Here is a 16,872-nt window from a genome sequence, read left to right as displayed (position 1 = left end):
TTTGCTTTTACCGTCTGTTCCCGTTGCGAGGTTACTTTTCCTGCTGCTGCCAGCTTTTTAAAGTGGACGTCGGCGTGGACGCCGGCCATATGCATGCCGGTTATGGGAGTCAGCTGGCGTGCATATTGATTGACCGGATGATTAACTTATAGTCGGTTGGAGTTGGAGCAATACGGCGATTCCGTTTGCTCCAGATTTTAAAGTCTTGTCCAGATTGTATGTTGTTTTTCTGTTGTTTTGATTTGTAGTTTGGATTTTTGTTACGCCACTGGTGTGAGGCCCTTTTTCTAGCTGCAGATCACCAGTGTGGTCCTGCAGTTAGGTTATCCCCCAGCGCTACATATTAGTTTTGTAGTAATATATTAAAATTTTCTTTGTTTCTTTTATTCAGATGTGGAGCGCCGACGTGGAGGAGACTAGGGTGCCTTGGTGGTGGGATCCTTTGAGTGTACACACCTGCCTTGTTTAGTTTATTAGTGTGAGTGTGTGATAGTGTGTCTTGGTGTGTTTTCTTTTCTTTTTTTAGTTTGTGCGTGGCATCCCTGCCCCTCCACTGGTAAGCCTCAGCTCTGAATACCTTTTAAGCATATTTGTATATTGATATTTATGATTGTGCTTTTATACGTTGTTTTAAATAATTATTAATAAATGGTTAAACTGTTTTATCATTGAACCTCATCTCTGTACTGAGTATAGCGAACCTAAGTGCCTTTTTGGTGATTTGGTGTTACTTCCAGTATTCTCTGGGTGAAATTCCCAGGGTGGTGTTGTCTTTTAAACTGTGAAGAGTATTTCCTTTATTCCCACCTCGTGCTGCCACATTTATTTATATTATGGTGCTTATCATTTGTGATATTTATTACTGTGTGCATACTTTATTAGGAGAGATGAAATAAAAAAAAAAAAATCTCTCCCTTGCTGGTTTCATCGAAGAAGAAATGCTCAAGTAACACGTACATAATCCAATTCCACAACACAGGGTGATGGGAAATCAGCTGTGTTTTGCTGTCCATTTTATTTCGAATCTGGCACCAATCGGTGAACGAGTCCCTGAATCAGTCACGTGTTATGTACTGCCCGCGAGGCCTCGAACGTCACTGCATACGTAATCAAAGCAACCCTCGATACGCGCTTCACAAAAACGCCCCCGAGATTACCTGACACACGATTCGACGCTTCGACACACAGGACACATCACTACAAAATAAACTTTTAACATATTTTCAGGCGAGATGTAGCTGTTGTAACGGAGTTAAAAAGACATCTGAAAAACATGCACTTACCTGTTCTTAATTATTATTTTAAGTGTGAATTTTATGAAAACCCAGAAGCCGGATCTCACTCTAGAAGCTGCTAAGGCTTCCGCTCCTCACTGCGCCCGTTTGCACTGTGAGGGTAAGTTCTGTAATGAAAGGCTCTGGCATTTTTATGGTTTCTGGTGTGAATGCTGTTACATAAGTTGTACATGTCAATGTATATAGATTTATATTGATGTTAGAATGTTACTGTGTAACCGAAACAAAGGCTGGTTGCTGTTTCTGCCGTATTTATGCTCTTTGGCAGTAAGCTTCTGTCGTCCCCCTAGTGGTTGCTGCGCATAGCAGGAAATGTGTTTGGATTTACTGTTTTTCTGTGCTTTTTGTGATGTTGTTTTACATTGTAGGAGCTACAATTGCAGGTACCACCAGAAGACACATGTTAAGTGTTTTCTATGTCTTCTGCAGGAATAAACTGTGAAAAGCCAAACCTTTTTGAGCATCTGTGATTTTTTTTTTTTGTTTGTTTGTTTGTTTTTTTTGAAGAGCTGGAAGCGTTACATTGCTGCCGTGACCATTCGGATCTTCAGATCAGCTTGATGCTTATCGCCGTGGCTGCTGTTCTGCTCCCCTGCTGTTCACAAGTTGAATGTGGGTTGTTGTAACCAAGTGAGTTTAGACAAAAAAAAATCCCCCAAAAACAAACAAAAAAGGTGAGGGGTGTGATTGAAATAAGAGAAAGGTAAAAGTGCCTGTGTTTCGATATATAACGTGTGGTTATACGCTCAAATTGTTTAGACATCATTATTATATTTTTTTTTCTTTCCCTCATTTTGTTGCTATTATACTGTTATTTCTCTTATTTTTTTCTTTTTCTCTCCCTAACGGAGTGCACGTGTAGGTATTATCTTAAGTGTGCGACTTGAGGATGGATAAATTTGTCACTCCAGTACTACTTAAGGGTAGAGGTGCCAGACTAGTTTGTGCAGTTGACACCAGTAATGTCACACAGTTTGGTCCTGTGAGCAGTGACACTGGGCTAGGCCAAAGCCCGAGTTTTATTCCCATCGGTAGGGGTATGGGTGATTTGCCTCAAGTTTCCACTCCAATTAGAGACAGTGATGCTGTACACAGCTTTACTGACATGGTTGAGCAAATAGGAGCCCAGATAGGTGAATCCATTGTTACTAAACTGTTGTCAGCTGGTGTTGTGAATCTGACTGGTGACTCTAAGACTCAAACTGAGCTCGAGTTACCACATGTAACTGTTCATGTTAAGACCAATAAGGAACTTCAAATTTTTAGGGGTGATGGCACAGACAGATGTTCAGTTCAGGACTGGATTGACATGGCAACGACTTATCTATGGAAGCAAGAGGTCCCCATTGATGGCCAGGCTGACGAAATTATTAGCCATTTAATGGGGAAGGCCAGAGATGTGGTCAGAGTGGCTCTTCGTAGTGACCCAGGTCTTGATGTCAAACAGAAACCTGATCTGGTCTTTGGTGTCCTTCGCCATTATTTCAGTGACTCTTCATCGTGCCTCCCTCTTGCTGACTTCCATGCAACACTCCCTACCAGAGGTGAAAACCCAGTAGATTATTGGATAAGACTGAACAAGGCTGCTGAACATAGAGGGGCTACGCAGACTGGGGCAGACAGCGACCCCTTTAACCCATGAAGTAGCATGTATGTTCGTGAAACATTGCCCTGACCCTGAGTTGTCTTATGTCTTCAAGTGCAAGCCTGTCCATGAGTGGACTGCTCGGGACGTACAACAAAGGATTGATGATTATCAGAGGGAGGTGAGAGCTAATGGCAGAGCCAGCGGCCATCAGGCCATGATGGAGAGAATGCAGCACCACAACACTCAGAGACCTAGGAGAGGGGCGTTTAATCAGTTCTCACGAAATGGACAGAGGAGAGAGGATGCCTGCAGAGTCTGCAGTGATCCGAGACATACCACAGCATCACGCTGCCTATCTGATAAACTGTGCTTTTCATGCTTTGCTCCTCGCCATGTTCGGGTGTCCTGCCCGGCTAGTACGTCTACCCAGGTCCAGCCGGAGGGAAACTAGCCGACCTGTATCCGGTGGGAGGCAGTGCAGGTCTTACAGGAAACTCCCAAACTGTTGATATCTGTGATGCGGAGTCAGTGTATGAAGAGGCCAGACAAAAATGCAAAGATTCTGAAGTTATTTTTCAAAACATTCACAAAGTCGACAATAGTGACAGTCTTTTCTACACTCTGGTCACTTTTGGTGGGCTTTTGAAAATGGGTGGTATGCTGGACAGTGGTTCCATGGCCTGCAGCATGAATGAAGCAGCCGAGGTGATGCTGCGGGAGTCTGGACTGATAACTGATCAAGATGTTATCAAAGTGGATGTGACTCTTGTTGGGTGTGGAGGACTACGTGTAAAGCCTAAGTATGTCCTCAATGTGGAGATGGAGGGGTATGGCTGCAGAATGATAGTTCCCATCCTGGTGGTTTAAGGGCAGCTTGATGACTTGATACTGGGGACGAACGTCATAAAGCACATATTACACCAGTCTAAACGTTGCGAGCCCTACTGGAACACGGTCTCTAGTAATTGCTCTAAGACCAACCTTGAGACTGAAAATTTTCTGTCGATGCTTTCTGGTTTGACCCCATGGAAAGATTCGGACGTCCCGGACAGAGTAGGCACAGTTAGGTGTAACTCAGCTGTGTGCCTCGACCCGGATCGGGAATATCTGATATGGGGAAAACTACCAAAGGATGTTAATGTCTCCCTTGGCAGCACAGTGATGACAGAGCCCTCGTCATCCCGCTCAGCACCCAGAGGGATTTTGGTTGCTAGATTGGTTACTCCCTTGTGGGGTGACAGATGGGTCCCATTGAAACTGATCAATATGTCTGAGCAGTCTGTACATCTGCGACGTAACGCCAAACTAGCAGACATGTACTCCTGTGTGGTGCTTGAGGACTTTGATGCTTCAGCGCTCCAGGAGACAACCCTGGCTAGCAGCCATCAGTCGGCCATGTCGCCACAAGTCACGCCCACCTCCATGAAGGAGAAACTCGAACTTGTTGGGCTTGGTGATGTTGACATAGAGTCCTGTGAGACATCAAGACAGTGTAAAGAGAGGATGGCTGACCTGGTTTTGCAGTACGAGGATGTCTTTTCCCGCCATCATCTCGACTGTGGGGAAGCCAAAACTTTGTGCATCGTATCCGCCTCTCAGATAACAGGCCTTTCAGACTTCCCTACAGGCGTGTTCCCCCGAGTCAGTACCAGAAGCTGAGACAAGTGTTGACTGAGATGGAGGAGAGGGACATTATCAGGAAATCGACCAGTGAGTATGCATCACCATTGGTGCTTGTGTGGAAGAAGAATGGTGATCTACGCATTTGCAATGATTTCCGCTGACTCAACAAGAGAACCCTGAAGGATGCCCATCCTCTTCCACATCAAGCAGATTGTCTGGCTGCCTTGGGGGGAAACAGCCTGTTCAGTACCATGGACTTGACGTCTGGCTTCTACAACATGACGCTGCATGAAGATGACAGGAAATATTCTGCCTTCACCACGCCCATGGGTCTATATGAGTATAATCGGTTGCCGCAGGGTCTGTGCAACAGCCCTGCGAGCATCATGCGCATGATGACCAGCATCTTTGGTGACCAGAATTGGATGATCTCCTGGTGTTTGCTCCAGATGAGGACACTGCCTTGCAGCGCCTGGAGATGGTGTTTGAGAGGCTGCGCGGGCATAATTTGAAACTGGCTCCCAGAAAGTGCTTCTTCCTGAGGAAATCCGTGAAGTTCCTCGGTCACATCATCGGTCAAAATGGGGTATCAACAGATCCATCCAAAGTTGAAGTTATTGCGAGCATGAGGAGCGTGGACCTCATGGACACTGATGGGGTGACTCCTTCCCAACAAAAGGTCAGATCATTTTTGGGGATGATTAATTACTACCAACACTTTGTCCCCATGTACTCTGCTGTCGCCAGATCTCTGTTCGAGCTCCTGAGAGGTGCTGTGAAGAAGGGCAAGGGAATTACCAAGGTGAGACGGCCATGCAGGAAGTTGAGTGCTTCGGATTGGACATCCAGAGAAGAGGAGGCTTTTGAGAAGCTCAAGAGCTTGATGTTAAATACAGTCGTTTTGGCTCACCCAGACTTCTCTCACCCCTTCTTGCTGTCGACAGACGCATCACTGGATGGCATTGGAGCAGTGTTTGCTCAAATCCAGGACGGTGGAACTAAGCCCAGACCGATTGTTTTTGCCAGCAAATCCCTGTCTCGGTCTCAAAGAAACTATCCAGCACACAGGCTGGAGTTTCTGGCGTTAAAGTGGTCAGTCTGCGACAAGTTCAGTCATTGGCTCAAAGGTCACAAGTTCACCGTCTGGACTGATAACAACCCCTTGACCCACATTTTAACCAAGCCAAAGCTGGACTGTTGTGAACCACGTTGAGTGGCTAAATTTGCAAGCTATGACTTTGACATTAAATATGTCCCAGGCCATCAGAACATTAAGGCAGATGCCCTGAGCCGATTGCCTTTTGTGAAGGATAATGTAAGTGACAGACTGCTGGCTGAGAGATATGCAGACTTCCTTAATGAGGCAAAAGATGTTTCACATGCATCAATCCAGAGGGCGTTTCGGTCATCCACCGACTGCGAGGCGAATGGTAGATCCGGTGGTGGAGCTTCCATCGTTTTCCAAGGCACGCAGAGTCTGAATCCCTTGGTCCTGGCTGAAGATGCTGTCACAGCTGTTTTGCAGTCACATGTCGAGTGGGATGTCGGCCCAAGAGGGAGAGCAATAGAGGCTCTGCATCACCTGCCACACATGGTGTCCCCCGGTCTGGAAGCCTTACCTGCCTATTCGGAGAGAGAACTTAGGGATGCACAGGTGAATAGACTGATCCAGACTATGTCAAATCAAGTCGTGGTTCGCGACAGGTTTGATGTGAAGTCAGATGGTAAGTCTTTGATTCCGTCCTTCTCTGACTGAATGTTCTGTTCATATGCATACCTGAGTGATAGGGATTTGTACTTGCTGTTATGTACTCTACATTTTTGTTTTTTTGTTTCTCCTTGTAGGAGCCATATGAGTTGCTCTTCTTTTGATTAAGTGGGTTGGGTTAAATAGATTCACTTTATTGGTGCACGGGTGCGGGGCGTGTCTCATGGGTGTGGTAGAGGATAAATGTGGTTGCACTCACCTGTTCACAGCACCTGCTGTTGATGAGCAGAAAGGTAGGGTGAGCATGGGGCAAAACTTTCTGTTGACCGCAGCTTGAGCGCAGCTTGAATGATTTTGAAATAGTTGACTGTAAATTGATGGTTTGGTGTATATTCATGAACTAATTTGATGCCATAGAAAGGTTGCAGTTTGGCATAGTAGTTAGTGCAGTCATGGTGAGTTGCAGTCATTTGTTTGTGTGGTCTGTGCATTTGTGTAAGTGTTGATCCCATGTGCTGATTTGTATGTTGGACAGTTGCATGCGGAATAAAAAGGAGCAAATGGTACAGAAGTGTATTTTATGCGTTTATTGTTGCGCGTCATCTGTGTCCTCATGTTTAGCCTGCCGCGGCCGTTGGTTGGAGGAGCCACAATAATTTGTCAACAGAAAAGGTTTGTAGGTTTTATTGGATTATTTATATATAGATGAGTTTTATTGGTGAGAGTTTTGTAGTTTGCTGTTGCCTTTGTCCACAAGCTTTTAGATTAAGCCTTTGGCTACACAAAACAGATTTCTTTTAGGAGTCTTATTCCCCTGTTATGTTTCAGCAGTACAGCTGCATTAGGCATTGTACTGATTTGCTTTCTAGTTATTGTGCATCTGAAGCCATTGGCTTGGGAGTACCGCCGCAGTTTGTGTTTAAGGCAGTTTGTCTTCCTCACAGCTGACGGTATGGAGGTACATAAATACCCACCGCTAGTATGCACGGAAGACTAGGTGAGTTAGTTAGGTTTAATAGGCAGATAGTGGGGGATATTGCTCCTGTTAATTGTGTGTGTCCAAGGTTTTATTAAGTGAATGTCATCAAGTTGATGTGTTGGAATGAAGCTGTGTGGCATAGGTGTATTTCAGCGTTTGGATTTTGAAATGCTTTGATGAAAAATGGAGACACACCAATTAATACAATGTGTTGATGAGGATGGAAAGAAAAGACAGCCGAAACCGACTGCTAAGGCTTTGGAGAATCAGATTGAAAGGCTTCAAACAGAACGTCACACTAAGATTAATAAAATTAAAAAGGTCATAAAGGTGGTTAAAGAATTAAAGCAATCTGAGGGTAATGTTTCCACTGTTCAGGCTCAGTTAGAGAATTTGTCTGTGTTGCTTAGTGAGGCAACTCATCTGCATGAAACCTTGCTTCCTTTGCTTCCTCAAGAAGAGCAAGAAAAACAAACTGCTTGGTTTATAAGTGTGCGAGCACATAATACTGAGTTTATGGAAGAGATAAAGAAATGGCTTCATGATGCAAAGGGAAACTCTCAGAGTAAAAATCAGGTGTTTGAGCTTCATTTGCCTCAGTTAAATCCATCTGGTGTTGAGTCTTCTGATGTATCACCTGCTTCTAGGCACGCCGGCAATGTTGGTAAAGGTGCTGTGATAGATGATGTTAATCCAAGTGATAGCATCTCTAATGTTGGAAACAGAAGTTGTAGGAAAAGCAAATCATCACTCAGTGGCTCTATGGTTTCATCTGCCTTGTCAGCACGCATAACAGCAGAGGCTGACATGGCGGCCCTTCTTGTTCGACAGAGGTTGTTGAAAGAAAAGCATGCTTTGGAAGAACAAGAAATACAGCTTAAGAAAAGAAAGGAGCTGCTTGACTTAGAAACTGAAATAGCAGCCTCAGCAGCAAAGGTGAATGTTTTGAAAGCTTCTGAAATGTCCCGAGTCTCAAGTGCCGTTAATGGTAAGTCTGATGGAATGAATTCGTACTTAGAACGAGAGCAGGGGCGTTTAGGTGTTTTAAATCCTAATGCTCCGATGTTCAAACCTGTGTTACCAGAGCGACCATATCAGGGTGTTGATGCAAGTGATCATCAAGCGCAGGTATTGGATGTAAGGCCTAAGGTTAAAAATATTTCTCAGCCCAAGGTCATTTCATTGGAACAGTCAGAGACGAAGCCACAAGTATTTCCAGGTGCAGTTTCAACTGCTCGGATGATGTCGCAGTCTCACACACAATCAAAACATTTTACACATACAGTGCAAGGTAGTGAGGGTCATGATCATCTAGTCACCGTCTTGAAGAAACAAAATGAAATTACAACTTTATTGGCTGAGCAGCAGTCTCTTCAGTGCAAACTATAGGAGGGGGTGAACCACCAGATGAAGGTCCTTCATTTGCTGTGCAAAGCAGTGGTTTTACTGGGGCCGGTGAGCAAAATAGTGCTCTATCCATAATACCAGTTAGAGTGAAGTCCAAGAAAAGTAATCAGTCACTGATAACCTATGCTTTCCTAGATCCTGGGAGCTCAGCTTCATTTTGTACTGAAGGGCTCATGAATAGGCTAAATCTTTCAGGAAGGAAAACTGGCATTCTTCTGCGGACAATGGGTCAGGAGAAAATGGTCAGTAGTTATGTTGTTTCAGATTTGGAAGTAGCTGGTTTGGATTTGGATCACTACTGTGACTTGCCTGACTTATTTACGCAGAAAAGCATGCCTGTTCATCAATGTAATATTCCCCGTCAGGAAGATCTCGATAGATGGCCACATTTGCGCTATATTAAGATACTGGAGATAAATTCCGGGGTAGACCTGTTGATCGGGACAAATGTGCCCAAGGCTTTAGAGCCATGGGAGGTTGTTAGAAGTCAGGATGGAGGTCCCTATGCAGTAAAAACTATGCTGGGTTGGACGGTGAATGGTCCTCTCAGAGGGGATCGTAAGACTGACATTTTTGATGTGAGTGTCAATAGGATTTCCGTGGCAAGTATGGATGAGCTGTGGGAACGTCAAATGAAGGCTGATTTTCCAGAATGTATTCAGGATGAGCAGTTTGCTTTGTGTAGAGAAGATCAGCAGCTTATGAAGTCAGTGATGGACTCGGTTAAGTTGGTTGATGGTCATTATACCATTGGTTTACCTTTTAGGTGCAATCAGGTAAAAATGCCAAATAATAAGAAGGTCGTAGAACAGCGAACTATGAGCCTTAAACGGATGTTTGTCAAAGATGATTCCTGGTTGACAGGGCCAAGGTTTCTTGTTGAACCAGAAATTAAGTGGCCAGTGAACCTTGATTTTGGAAAGGTCTCTTTAAATGATCCAGTGATTAAAATGCCCATCTTAGTTAATGCTGTTGCTGCTAATGAACTCAAGAGTGCATCAATCAGGGACGTCAAGAAGGTGTTAAATTCTGTTTTGAAAATGCAGAACTTGGATGACGAAGGCCTTTGTACAGTTCTTTGTGAGGCAGAGGCTATTGTGAACAGTAGGCCAATAACCAAAGCTTCTACTGATCCTAATGATTTGGAGGCCTTGACTCCTAACCATCTGTTACTGCTTAAGACCAAACCATTGATGCCACCAGGAGTGTTCCAGAAGGGGGACGTGTATGGACGACGTTGATGGAGGCAAGTACAGTACATGTCTGACCTGTTCTGGAAGCGCTGGGTTAAGGAGTACCTGCCCCAGCTTCAAGAGCGTCAGAAGTGGCAGAGAATCGGACGGAACTTCATTCCTGGAGATGTGGTTATCGTTGTTGATGATTCTGCGCCTCGTAACTCTTGGGTGACTGGTAGAGTTGTGGAAGCAATTTCTGACGGTAAAGGACTTGTACGTCGGATTCATGTTAAAACAAAGACTGGTTGTTTGGACAGGCCGATCACTAAAGTGTGTCTTCTACAGGAAGCAGAAGACTCATAAAGTGATTTTTTCAAATGTCTATTTGTATTAATGTGTCTTTACTTGTTTTGAATTGAAATTATATTTTGAATGTTTGATAAAGGACTGATCATATTTATCAATATGTCTCCTACATGGTAAGTATGATGTAATTATTGCTCCAAAATAATTAGGGGCCGGTATGTAGGAGCCATATGAGTTGCTCTTCTTTTGATTAAGTGGGTTGGGTTAAATAGATTCACTTTATTGGTGCACGGGTGCGGGGCGTGTCTCATGGGTGTGGTAGAGGATAAATGTGGTTGCACTCACCTGTTCACAGCACCTGCTGTTGATGAGCAGAAAGGTAGGGTGAGCATGGGGCAAAACTTTCTGTTGACCGCAGCTTGAGCGCAGCTTGAATGATTTTGAAATAGTTGACTGTAAATTGATGGTTTGGTGTATATTCATGAACTAATTTGATGCCATAGAAAGGTTGTAGTTTGGCATAGTAGTTAGTGCAGTCATGGTGAGTTGCAGTCATTTGTTTGTGTGGTCTGTGCATTTGTGTAAGTGTTGATCCCATGTGCTGATTTGTATGTTGGACAGTTGCATGCGGAATAAAAAGGAGCAAATGGTACAGAAGTGTATTTTATGCGTTTATTGTTGCGCGTCATCTGTGTCCTCATGTTTAGCCTGCCACGGCCGTTGGTTGGAGGAGCCGCAATACTCCTTTTGAGCCGTGGTACACACCTTGTAAGGGGTTATTGGTAGGGTGTATTTCGGCCACTCTGCTCCCAGTTGCTGGGTTGGGAGTTTAGCGCTGCTCCCATCCCACTTTATCCTTAGGGATACGTTTAGTTGGTGTCTGTGATTTTTGACCTCTGGTTGGTTGGTGCGTACCAGTGTGGGTACTCAGGGTAAACGTAATATATAAGTACCTGAGACAACCTAAAAATGTTATTGTTTGGCTTTTTTCAGTGTTTTATTTGTTCGTGAGTGAATCGGTTTGGCTGAGATTAAGGAGATTAGATTAGATAAAATAAAACTTTATTAATACCCCGGGTGGGTTCCTCCTTGGTTTTCACACAGCTGAATAAACGTCAAACAGAAAACCAATTAAACAAAAGTGTGAGATGGTCGAGAATTTACGCCAGTGTGCGGTTATATTTTAGATAGCAAGGAGCAGACGGCTGAGTTTATTAAACTCCATCGAGACAGCGGTGATGCTAATCAGAAGGCTGTCGCTGAAGCAGAAGAACGTTTTGTTTCTGACGGCAGTTTGATATTAGTTTGTTCTCAATGTCTGAGTCTGCTGGTATTTTCACTGAATAACTAAACCTGAGTTTAAGATCTGAGTGCATGAGATAATTTTGAAGGTTTCAAGATGCAAAATATCAGCCTGCAAAAACAAAATCCAACTTAGTGTGACGATTGGTGCATCACATGTTGGTATGATCTTAAGTACATCATAGAGAAAGAGGTAGGATAGATGGAGATCTGAGTGTTTATCACTACTTTATAGGACACGTTTGGTTCTTAAATGATGTACAGAGAACACAAACATTGTCTGAAACATGTAAATAAAATACATATAAGGAACAAAAGTTCCACATGAATAGATGAAGAGGGAAAAGGACACTCAATTGTAGCCCTGGTAATCAGACCGGTGTCTTTCGCCTGATGATCGCTGGGATGGGCTACACCAACACCGCCTCCTCTATTGACTCTGATGAGGAGCGGCCAGCAGGAGGCAGCATTTGGCTTTAAATGGTTCTTTTCTGAACTGTTTCATCATCACTAACTGTAAACAGATGTGCAGAGACATCTGGAATTTCCTCATTAAACCTGATCCAGTTCAGACTGCAGTGAGTCTCTCTGTGTGTTGTGTGTTTGCCACATGCACAGATTTAACATCTAATGTTAACACATTTATCAGGAACTCTCCGACTAACATTAATAATCTATCACTCAGTGAATAACTTGAACCATGTAAAGCAGAAAGTTTCAGATCACTGACCTGCATTAAGACTTCATGAGGATCCTCAGTGTCTGCTGCTCATCACGATGGAACAATAAAATAAAAATGTTCTTTTCTCTTGAATCAGTCCAAAAGCAGAAAGTAGGCAGAACAGGACCCGACTGATCCAACTGTGACTCTGTTACTGAGAAGAGAAAAACCTTCTTCAGACTATTGATGCATCGGAGTCTGTTGCTGGAACCATGTCCCATCACTGGGCTACGTTGTTTTATTTCGTGTTTTGTTTTTGATATTTTAATGTTGGTGAATAAACACGTGGTTGGTCTGCACCTCATCTTTGCCTCAACTCTCCTGTTTGAACCCAGGCTCTGTGGACAACTGTGGCACACACTCTCAGACATTTCCTACAAATCTGAATTTCTGAAGTCCGAAGTTGGTTCTTGGTTTCATGTTCAGATTGGTGCAGGTGGTGATCCTGAAATACACGCTTTGGAAAAGAGCCGTAAACAACCAAAGACTCAAAAGGCCGGAGGAATGCAGAATATGGATAAAAACTGTGGTGTTCTGTCCAGACTCAGCTGTGATGATTTTCTGGTCTGAAAGAGGAAACAACACAGAGCAGAGAGGTTAAAGGTCAAAGTGCAACTGTTCACTTCTACAGCAGCCAATCAGAAACACACAATAAAAGATTGTCTTCTGTTATTAGATGATGATCTTTGATTGTGTCTCTTCTTGTGTCAGCTGCTCCCTTCAGGCGTCACCACAGCGAGTCTTCTCCTCCTCCTCACCTGATCCCGAGCATCTTCATCAGGGCTGATTTGTGACAGAAGGACAGCAGCAAGAGTGAAAGGGAAGGTTTAAAGATGGCAGTGAGCTGCTGTGATGTTTGCTTTGGAGACTCTGACACAAAGACAGGAGGCCGAGCTGAACATGTTCAGATTTTCATTGAGAGCAGAATGGACGAGATTATGAACGAGTTGATCAGAGGGAAGCTCAGGCTGAGAGGTTTGGAGACAAAGTTCATGAGAAAGACTGAGATGGATGAAAAACATCATCTGAAACCATTTTGTGAACAAATAAAAACAAATCTTTAGTTTTAGAATCTGTTAGTTTGATCAAATGTTGTTGATGGACGAGTTCATTGAGACTCTGGATGTCTGTCAGACTGAGTCACTGCTTTTATTGGAACAGCTGTACTGATGCTGCTAAATCTGGCCTCTGACACAAACCTCCAAACAGTAAGAATGAAAAAAGAATAAAACCATTAAAAACTCTTCAAGCAAGAAATAATCAAACCTGAAAAAGAAGAAAATCATCTGGAAACTAAACTGAACTAAACACAAAAAGTCCAAATGGAATAAAAACTAATGAGAAAATACAAAACTACAATAACTCTGTTGCACAAACAACAACATGTGCTGATAATAAGTGAACATAATGTGTGAGAGAAAGCAGCCTCTCATTATAAGACACTGTGAGTCTCTGCATGCTGCCTTTATGGAGCTACAGCTGTTTGTATCCACTGAACAAAAAGCTTTGTAGCTGTATACTGACTCCTGACACTACAACACATCACACTGACACACACATTACACTTCTTTGTGTCTGTGCTGCAAACTGCACCAACACACACAGACTCCACCCAACTTTGTGTCGATCGCAACACTGAATGAATCAGAAACTAATTGTTAGAGAAATATTATCAGCATGTAAACCAGACTGAGACTCTTTATCTCAGAAATAAACTCAGTTTAGTTTCTAACAGTTAAATCTCACCTGCAGAGACGAACAGGACAAACATCAGCGTGGAGCAGAGTGACGCAGTTACAGCAGACATGTCCGTGTTCTCTGTTTCTGCTGATCTGACTCTTAGTTTGTTCTATTGTCTGAGTCTGTTGGTGTTTTCACTCAATAACTGAACCTGAGTTTAAACCTGAACACATCAGATTAAATTTAAGGTTTAAATAAAGTTAAAGCTGCGGTTCAAACTCTTCCGTGTCTTTGAGGACATCGTGTTAGACGTTTGGTAGGTTGGACTGAGTCCAACAAAATCAGAAGCTCTCATGTGTCGTCATGTATGAACAGTTTCTGTTACAGTCGCTGAAGCAGAAGAACGTTTTGTTTCTGACGGCAGTTTGATATTAGTTTGTTCTCAATGTCTGAATCTGTTTGTATTTTCACTGAATAACTAAACCTGAGTTTAAGATCTGAGTGCATGAGATAAATTTGAAGGTTTCAAGATGCAAAATATCAGCCTGCAAAAACAAAATCCAACTTAGTGTGACGATTGGTGCTTCACACGTTGGTATGATCTTAAGTGTGTCACAGAGAAAGAGGTAGGATAGATGGAGATCTGAGTGTTTATCACTGCTTTATAGGACACGTTTGGTTCTTAAATGATGTCCAGAGAACACAAACATTGTCTGAAACATGTAAATAAAATAAATATAAGGAACAAAAGTGCCACATGAATAGATGAAGAGGGAAAAGGACACTCAATTGTAGCCCTGGTAATCAGACCGGTGTCTTTCGCCTGATGATCGCTGGGATGGGCTCCACCAACACCGCCTCCTCTATTGACTCTGATGAGGACCGGCCAGCAGGAGGCAGCATTTAGCTGTAAATGGTTCTTTTCTGAACTGTTTCATCATCACTAACTGTAAACAGATGTGCAGAGACATCTGGAATTTCCTCATTAAACTTGATCCAGTTCAGACTGGAGTGAGTCTTTCTGTGTGTTGTGTGTTTGCCACATGCACAGATCTAACATCTAATGTTAACACATTTATCAGGAACTCTCTGACTAACATTAATAATCTATCACTCAGTGAATAACTTGAACCATGTAAAGCAGAAAGTTTCAGATCACTGACCTGCATCAAGACTTCATGAGGATCCTCAGTGTCTGCTGCTCATCACGATGGAACAATAAAATAAAAATGTTCTTTTCTCTTGAATCAGTCCCAAAGCAGAAAGTAGCAGAACAGGACCCGACTGATCCAACTGTGACTCTGTTACAGAGAAGAGAAAAGCTTGCCTCAGACTGTTGATGCAGTCAGAGGGGAAGAGCTCTGTAATTGTAGACAGATTTCTAAACAGGAGGAGCCTTTGGTTTGTGGAGGCGTGGTTTTGAAATTTTAATAAGTTCCATCTGTGGCCTGAACTCCAAAGCACAACCAGAGTTCAGGGAGTGCTTGTTGGAAGCTTTCCTATTATGAAATCATGTGTATGAGCTCTCTGGGACACTGTGTAATGATGGTTCTTTATTACTTAATGTATAAACATACATGATTGATTTAATTATTTATATTAAAAGAAAGGGCACTTATACAAAATGTTTTTATGTTTTTGCTTTGATTATTTGGCGCTAGGCGTCATGGCCCTGAGTCTGATGGCTCAGTGTTTTGTGTTTCTTATATTCTTTCTTTATATTCTATGTTCTTGTTTATTCTGTTATCTTTTGTTTAGGTTTGCTCTGTGTTAGACTTTTGTTTTATGCCTGCCTGTGTTCCCTCTGTGTGTCCATGGTGTCACTGTGTCTGCTCGTGAGTCTGTCTGTTAAGTTCAGTGTCTTAACAGCGTACACTATATTACTCTGTGTTGGGGGACCCGATCCTTGGGGTCAATTTTTGGCGCAGCGTGTTTTGGGGTTCAAAAGCCACAGAAACAAAAAAAAACCTCTGTCGAGAGGATGACACAACACAGAAGAGCCACCTCTTCAGGCCAGGACTCCACAGTCTCCTTTACTCCTAGAGGCTAGTGGTGTGTGATCCTGCATATTTTGGTATCGACCGGAAACCAAGTAAATATCGGATCAGTATCGTCGATACCGATGCTTTTCAATAAATAAGGTCATCATTGAATTGCTAAATCTCAATTAATTCTCATGACCTTAAGCGTTTTTTGTGATGTCATCAACATCGGAGTCTGTTGCTGGAACCATGACCCATCACTGGGCTACGTTGTTTTATTTCGTGTTATGTTTTTGATATTTTAATGTTGGTGAATAAACACGTGGTTGGTCTGCACCTGATCTTTGCCTCAACTCTCCTGTTTGAACCCAGGCTCTGTGGGCCGCTCTAACACACTCTCAGACATTTCCTAGAAATCTGAATTTCTGAAGTCTGAAGTTAATGCTGTGATGTTCAGCTTGGTGCAGGTCAGGTGGTGATCCTGAATTACAATCTTTGGAAAAATGCAGTAAACAACCAAACATGAGAAGAACAACTGACTCAAAAGGTCAGAGGGAGGCACAATGTGGATGAAAACTGTTGCTTAATTGATCAGTTCATAGTTTTGTTCTCTCTCCTGTGACGTCAGAAGCTGCAAGATTTTCCAGTCAGACTCTCTGAGGTTCTTGGAGTTCTGGGAATGAAAGAAAAGTGACGAAAGTGACCCCAACATCACAATAAGAGGGGAAAAAAAAATCAGCTTTGTCAACTTTGTGACACAAACTGTTGTCCCTCTCCTGTTTTTACCAGAGCACAGATCAGAGTTTTTTCTCTTTAACTAAAACCTTTACAGGACATCGCTCAGCTGCTCTTTGATTTTACATTCGTTCCTACTTTAAAACCACGTGTGTGAGCTCTCTCTGGGACACATTTTGAGACTTTTCCCCCTGTCCTGTCCGACAGTGTAGCAATCAGAATTGTCTGAACAGATTTACTTTCACACGTGGAGCATTACAGCATTCACTGTAACGGTCCACGTGATGGTCATTTTATTAGAACTTTATCAGGATTTTTTTTATTTTATTACAATCACAACAGACAAGCCCGGGGGGATGGAAGAGAAAAAG

General features: G+C 43.0%; 1 protein-coding gene across 1 annotated transcript in view; it reads right to left on the bottom strand.

Annotated features, from left to right (window-relative positions):
- LOC134624791 (barrier-to-autointegration factor-like protein) overlaps positions 1-16,872 on the bottom strand; it is a 361,649-nt gene that overhangs the window by 223,859 nt on the left and 120,918 nt on the right. The window lies entirely within an intron of this gene.

Source organism: Pelmatolapia mariae, linkage group LG3_W (genome assembly GCF_036321145.2).
Source record: "Pelmatolapia mariae isolate MD_Pm_ZW linkage group LG3_W, Pm_UMD_F_2, whole genome shotgun sequence".
Lineage (NCBI taxonomy): Eukaryota > Metazoa > Chordata > Actinopteri > Cichliformes > Cichlidae > Pelmatolapia > Pelmatolapia mariae.
Note: the sequence above shows the minus strand (reverse complement) of the source record. Positions and strands in the feature narration are given on the sequence as shown.